The sequence below is a fragment of the Galeopterus variegatus genome, unplaced genomic scaffold, assembly GCF_000696425.1.
Source record: "Galeopterus variegatus unplaced genomic scaffold, G_variegatus-3.0.2 Scaffold6009, whole genome shotgun sequence".
Lineage (NCBI taxonomy): Eukaryota > Metazoa > Chordata > Mammalia > Dermoptera > Cynocephalidae > Galeopterus > Galeopterus variegatus.
In genome coordinates, this window is record NW_007732120.1 from 16,014 (window position 1) to 23,446 (window position 7,433).

General features: G+C 48.7%; 1 protein-coding gene across 1 annotated transcript in view; it reads right to left on the reverse strand.

The window, feature by feature from the left end:
• Positions 1-6,716: 6,716 nt before the first annotated feature.
• The window catches only part of SPATA3 (spermatogenesis associated 3), an 11,787-nt gene continuing 11,070 nt past the window's right edge, over positions 6,717-7,433 (reverse strand). Inside the window, exon 4 of the mRNA XM_008590339.1 lies at positions 6,717-6,767. The gene's annotated coding sequence lies outside the window, so the exon portion shown is untranslated. The remainder of the gene's footprint in view (positions 6,768-7,433) is intronic.

The following is a 7,433-nucleotide window of genomic DNA, read 5'->3' on the forward strand; positions in this document are numbered from 1 at the left end:
AATGTCCAACAAGCACATGAAAAAATGCTCAACATCACTAATCATCAGGGAAATGCAAATCAAAACCACAATGAGATATCATCTCACCATTAGAATGGCTATTATCAACAAGACAGAATATAACAAATGCTGGCGAGGATGTAGAGAAAAGGGAATCCCCCTATGTTGTTGGTGGGAATGTAAATTGGTACAGCCACTGGGGAAAAGAGGATGGAGTTTTCTCAGAGAACTAAAAATAGGCCTACCTTACCACCCAGCTATCCCACTGTGGGGTGCATACCCAAAGGAAATGAAATCAATATATCAGAAAGACACCTGCACTCCCATGTTCATCATAACACTATTCACAATAGCCAAGAGATGGCATCCACCTAAACGCCCATCAGCAGATAAATGGATTAAAAAAACTATGATATATACACACAATGTAATGCTCTTCAGCTATAAAAAGAAATGCTATCCTATCACTTGCAGCATCATGCGTGGAATTGGAAACCATCAGGTTAAGTGAAGTAAGTCAGGCATGGAAAGACAAATACTGCATGATATCACTCATTTGTGGAATCTAAAATAAAGAAAAAAGTGGGCTCATAGAAGTAGAGAGTAGAATAATGGTTACCAGAGGCCAGGAGAGGAGAGGGCACGGCGGGGGAGAAGAAATGGGGGACAAACAGGTACAAATCTGTGCTATCTACCCTAAGTGAATCATTGTGCAGTATATGCATGTATTGAAACAACACACTGTACCCACAAATATGTACAAGTAAATGTTTTAAATAAATAAATAGATAAATAAATAAATGTATTTAAAAAAACACCAAAAAACAAAAACTGGAAACAATCTGAATTTCCACGAACAGGTGAGTAGATAAACATATTATGGCATATTCATGCAATGAAATACTACTCAGAAAGAAGAATGAGTAAACTATTGCTATATAAAGAATATGATTTAGGTTCAAAATATGTTGAGTGAAAGAAGCCAGACACAAGAGTCTGTGCTGGTTGAGTCTATTTATGTTAGTTTCTAGAACAGGCAAAATTATGTGTCTGTTCATCTCTGGTGACAGAATCAGTCATTGCCTTGGGTGATGGGAGGCGGATGTTGACTGGAGGGGCAGGTGGGGAGACTTGCTGATAAGTCTTGGAAGTCTCAGTGAAACAAGGAAGAGGTAGAAGAGGTTCGAGGAGAGAAGAGTCTCGGGGCATGTCAGGTGATTTAATCCCCGGCAGCATCAAGGCCTTCTTGGAGCCTGTGATCATGAATTTGAAGTCAGTCCAGCCTGCATGGCTGAGCTTCCCCAAGTTCAGCTGCACAAGTGCAAGTACACAGGAGGCAGAGAACTGGATTTACCAAGGTTGTCGTTTTGCCAAGTAAGTGAGAAGGAGGGAGATGGACAAAGGAGCTGGAAATTTCCTACACCGAATCAATTCCTAATTCCATCAGAACAAAATGACTCTCCCTTTGCTTGTTCCCACAGAGAAAGCAATGTGACATTATGGCATTTACATATTGGTTTTCGTCCACGGTTCCTGGCGCATGTTGCTATCTGATCTTTTCCTGCCCTCCTTTCACCTGCTTCTCTTCCTCCTCAAGGCAGGAAATTCTCTGACCTACCTTAGCTTGTAGGTCATATGATTTTTTATGATATCTTTTATGATCGAAGGTCATAAAACCCCCATTTCAGGAGGGGCCCTGCCCCATGCCTGGGAGGAAGGAATGCTGCACAGAGAGGTCAAAAGAACCTGAACAAACAGGCCTTGCGGGGCTTCCCTGCCCAGGCTGTTAGTGTCAGATCACATCCGTTGTATCCAATCACAGTTGTGCACGACTGTCCATGCTTCACTTGTGCCTATGTAATGAAGCTGCCTCAAAAACTTGAGAGCACAGGGTCTGGGGAGCTTCTGCACAGCTGAACTCATGCATGTGCCGGGAAGATGTTGCACCCCAACTCCATGGGAACGGACGTTCCTGTGTTCAGGAGCCTTCCAGACCTTGCTCTGTGTATCTCTTTTTTATCCTTTAAAATATTGTTTGCAGACCGGCCACTTAGCTCAGTTGGTTAGAGCATGGTGTTATAACACCAAGGTCAAGGGTTCAGATCCCTGTACTGGCCTGCCACCAAAAACAAATAAATTTAAACAATAAAATATCTTTTGTAATAAATCGGTAAATGCAAGTACATGTTTCCCTGAGATCTGTGAGCTTCCCTAGCAAACTAATGGAACCCAAGGAGGGGATTGTGGGAACCGCGATTTATAGCTGGTTGGTCAGAAGTTCCAGAGGCCTGGACTTGCAACTGGCATCTGAAGTGGGGGGCAGTCTTGCGGGCTGAGCCCTCAACCTGTGGGATCTGACGTTATCTCCAGGTAGATAGCATCAGAGTTAAATTGGAGGACACCCCACTGGAGTCAGCTGAAGACTTGCTGGCTTGCTTGCCAGTGGGGAGAAGTGCCCACACATTTGGGCGCAGAAATTGGTCTTCTGTGTTGCTTGCTGCTGAGTAAGAGTACAGAATACACACTTCTGTATGTTTTCCCACTTACTCTTACAGTAAGGTGTCCAAATACGTATGAAACACTTCACTAAAAGGCATGAAACAGACCTCCTATCTCACTTCTCTTGGGCCGCTCTGTCCTGCTACAGGAGCTCACCCAGGTGCGTGCCAGGAGCCCAGGTCTCTTTTAGCAACAGCAGTCTCCAGAATCTTCCATACGAGTCCTTGAAGTTGGCTTATCAGGGCATTAAAAGCACCTCCTACCACATCTGCAGAATCAAGCACTATCACATAACACAACTAAACCCCAGTGCTGTCCTGTAACAGACTAATTCAAACACCAATGTCCTGAGTGTAATCAGATTTCCCAGACCATGGTACAAGCAGTTCACTCTAGACTACTGGTGGTGGGCAGGGCAGAAAAAGGTGGAAAAAAATGGAGAGAGGAGGAGGAAGGTTTAAAGGAGAATAGTCCCAAAGGTTGAGCATCTTCATGGAGCTGGTCGACCCAGATGCTTCATTCTGAGCCCAGTGAAAGACACGTGGGCTTTTCCACTCATCTATTTTATGGACTTCTTAACTGAGGTCGATCACCCTGGACTTGAAAAGAACCCTTCTTTTAACTCTCAACCTCCAAGGCCCTCCTGAAGGAGTCTGAGCCTGGATCATCCCTCACTTCAGCCCTGTGGCTGGGACCAACCTAACCCTCTTCCTTGGACACTTTCCTCCTTGGCAGCCAATGATGCTACACACTCCTAGCAAGGAGGTGCTTCAAGACTCCTCAGTCCTAGTCCTTTTGCCAGTTCCTGGCTTGGTTCCTCCTGGCTTTGGCTAGGAATGCATCTCGGGACCCTGGCCAGGGCACTTTGCCAGTTCAAATCTGTGACTGGCTGTGTGAGGGATGATTATGTATATGCTGTCCTTGCATATACAGAGGGGGAGCTGCCTGGGTACAGAGGGTCTTCCTGAGTCTCCTGATGAAGCCAGAACCTACATGCAGAGCTGTCATACCTCTGACAGACTACTGGTGGCTGCAGGCCTGGTTTCCTACCCTGCTTAACCCCAACACGGCACCGAGCCTGAGGTCATGGCAGAAGAGGCTGCACTTCAGTGTCCCCTGAGTCTTTTGACTGGCTTCATTTGGCAGTTTGCTTCCCTGGATCCTGGTTACTTACTTAATCTACCTGTAACTTAGGGATGGTCTGTATACCAGACTTAATGGCCATCGTCCTCCAAGAGTGGGTGTGAAAAGGATGGAGATCAGGGTTGTATCTGAAAAGCGCAGTACCTTTCAGCTGGTCTTGTGCAGGGAGCTGGATGGACCAGATGGGCCCCTGTAGGAGGACGGGTCTTCCTGGACTTGGTCCTGCCCTTTGATCCTTCTACTCCCATCCCGTGTACTTCTCCCATGTTTGGGTGGATCACTGAATTGGGACAGGCCTGACTTTCTCAAGCATAGACAACCGGTGGTCTTGAGACCATGTCCAGAGTGAGTCTGAGCTCAGCCTGGTGAAAATACCAGACTTGCAGCCCCAGCCTCAGCTGGGCATTCCCAAAATCACAGTCACAGCAGCCTTAGTTATTGCACTGTGTTAAGCAATATAACTGGTAGCTCTACTTTCCAGCTTTAAACTTCCCTTTGAAAAGCACCTATCAGGGGCTATTGTTTGAAATTGGTGGCAATTGAAATAGTCTTATCCAATGATTACATTTATAAACCACTGTGAATACAATGACCCAATCCAAATCTCAATTTATCCCCAAATGGCCCCAATTTTGACAGGCATACTAATTCATGAGATTCTATGATGTGCTGACAAGGATTTGAGGGAAGAAAAAGACCTGGTCCCTACCTCTAGGACCTAACAACAGAGGAGAGAGGTAGACATGCCAGCAGAACTGTGCACAGCAGGAGTGAAGATGTGACAATTTAGCATGCATGGCTTCCACTCTTCAAGAGCGATCCCTACGGTCCATGACAAGTAATGTGAGCCCCGATGCTAGGCCAGTGTAGGAGAGGGCCCACAGAGGAGCCCCAATGGCAGTGATTGCCAATGAGAATGCTATAGGCATTTTGGGTGGGATAATCCTTTATTGTTTGAACTCTCCTGTGCATTGCCTTGTTGGCCTTCACCACTAATGGCCTGCAGTATTCCCTGCAGGAATTCCCTGTCTCTGTGACAAGCAGCACTGCCCCACACATTTCCCTGGTCACCACTGCCCAGGGGAATCCAGCCACCAGAGGGCTGCGGCTCAAGGCAGTTGTGAGTTCTCTCTCCTAGCCATTCAGGCATTCATTTCAGTGAAGTGGTGGTGGAGGGGAAGGAGGAGACGCAGAAGGAAAGCACAGGGCCCTGGTTGCAGGCCCAACCCCAGCTGGAGTGGCTATTTGCTGCTTTTAGCTGCCCAAAATCCATTCCATTGCTTTTGGTAACAGGTTACCCACATTGCTGTTTTGGAACAGTCCCTGCCCTGCTCTCAGCCCTCACACTTTTGGTGGAGTTTACCCTCAGTTCCAAGCATGACTGTGCAGCTCTCGCCTGGCCAGTCAGTGCACTGTAGTCCCCTGGACAGAGCTATGGGGTCCGGGAGGGACACAGGACCTAAACGGAGCCATGATGCCTTTTGCTGCTGAGAGACAGGCGGGCTTGCCTTCCCTGCTAGACTTGACCTTGGGAGGTGGAGGGCTGTTTCTGCTGAAGCTAGAATGGAATAGATCTTGTAGAAGCAGAGAGAGAGAGAAGTGAGTCCTGGGGTCATGGCCTGTGCCCCCTGAACAAGCCACACCCGAATCGAAACTCTCTCTTGCTTGTATGGGAGCGAATACATTCTCATTTTGCTTAGGCCAGTTTGGGTTAGGTTGTCTGACATTTACAACAAAAGGGGACGTCACTGGTATGCCAGAAAAAGGAGGTAAGTGGCTCCTCCATCAGAGGAGCCAGGCTGTCGAGGGGCAGCAGCCATGGGACCCTTCACCCTGACCTTGCGACATGACGCTACCCCATCCTGGAAGTCAGCATTCATCTTCAGGAGGCTGGCTTCCCAGATGAGGTCCTGTCAGTCCAGGGGCATCTGCTCCTAATCCACCAGAACCTGTTTAGGAAAGGAAATCCTGGGATTGGGAGGTGGTGGGTGGGCTCCAGGGTTCCTGGTAACCAGCCTGGCCCATCCTGCCCAATCCCACTGGTGCTGCTGCAGGTAGACTAGCTCCCTACCTCCCCAAGGGCTGCCCCACTGGGTCCCAGCCTGACCAATTCTCAGAGGACAGCAGGTCACTTGGGCATGGGTGTGTGGATCCCTTATATGCATACGGGGTTGTCCTCACCTCACCCCATGCCATATCTGCTTGGTTACTGCTTCAGTGCACACTGGCCGACCCCTAACCTCTGGCATCTGCAGTTCTTCGCAAGGGGCTTCCCCTCTGGAGGGGGACAAAAGTGCAGGGGAACTGACCTCCTCCCTTCCAGCAGCCCTCCACCAACGGCTGCCAGGAAAGAAATACCCCAGCTTTCCCCCCTAGGGTGGGATTACTCTGCAGTGTGTGGTGTGTGTTTTACCATCTCCCAGAGTGGCCCCAGCAGGATCAGGATCTGGGGCCCTTGGTGGCCACTGCCCCCAGCATTGACTGTCCTCCCTTCCCCATTTGACACCCTTCTCCCCTATTAGTGTTTCCTGAGATCACCTTGTACTAAGACTCCTACCTTGGCTGCTCAGGAGCTAGATGTAAAAACCTGCCAGACACCTGGCAGGGTGTAGCCAGATCACCAGAACTAACCCCTGCTGCAGGTCAGGCCACGCCCACCACAGGTGCAGCCAAAGCCGCCACTTCCTAGAGACAGAGTGTTGCTGGCCGCAGGGCCTCTGTCCTCCAAGGTGCAGGCCTGGAAAGGAGCCAGCACATCCCTCTGTCCCCACTGACTGGGATTACCACAGGACAGAGTGCAGATGACTCCTTGCGTTAAATCGGATGACGTTTTATAATTCCTTCTTTTATGGACAAATCTAAAACAAATACTTTGTTCTATGAGAGTGTATGAAGAAAGTTGCTCCACCTTGGGTCCATGGCCCTGACAGGAATGACACACTGCCACTCTGGTTCACCTGTGGCTCAGAAAATCACCAAGGCCCCACACTTACCTCCCTACTCACAGGCCAAGTCCAACTTTTGTGTCTCTGAGTAAAACACAGAGAAGAAACAGAATTCTTTTAAAAATTTTTTTGTTATTTTTTATTTTGGTGACAAGTTGGATCCTTTGATGGAAACTGGATCTGTAAGAAAAATAAGGACACAGCCGTTAGCTTAGACAATACTCAGTGACCTGGAACGCTGGTGGCTTTCCAGTTTTAAAGCCTTGCAGGTAAGGGTTCAACAGCTAAGATCCTTCTATGGAAAAATAAACTTTTTAGGATTCAGATTTCTCCCATTCTTCATGCCCACTCCTCCTTTCAGCCAAACAGAGCCACACGGAGACTGTTGTGCCCCCTCAGGCTGTGATGCCCTTTGCAAAGCGCCTGGCGTGTACTGGGCTTGGGCAAGGGCAGCGCCTTCTCTGTTTCCTCTCCTTCCCCCAGGGCCCTCAGCAGCTATGGCGGAGCTTCACTCCCCAAAAGCTAGGCCGGGGTGGTGAGTTTGGTCACATTCAGTGCCCAAAAGGAGCGGGAAAGAAGCCCTTTGCTTTCAGTGCCTCATCGTCAGCTGGGGAAGATGCTGAAGGAGAGGTTCCCCAAGCTTTAGGAAAGAAAATTCTAGAAGCATCTTTACCCAAAGAGGAGACAGCTTTTCAGCTGTCGTCTGATGGTTCTTCTCACTCTGGACAGAGAAGGGCACCAAACTGTCTGTTTCCCTTCCACAGGGACTAAGAGCTGAGCCTACAGAGCTCTTTACGACTCAGTATTCTCCTGCAATGTGCCCCTGTCCCCCACCACCTGCCCCCC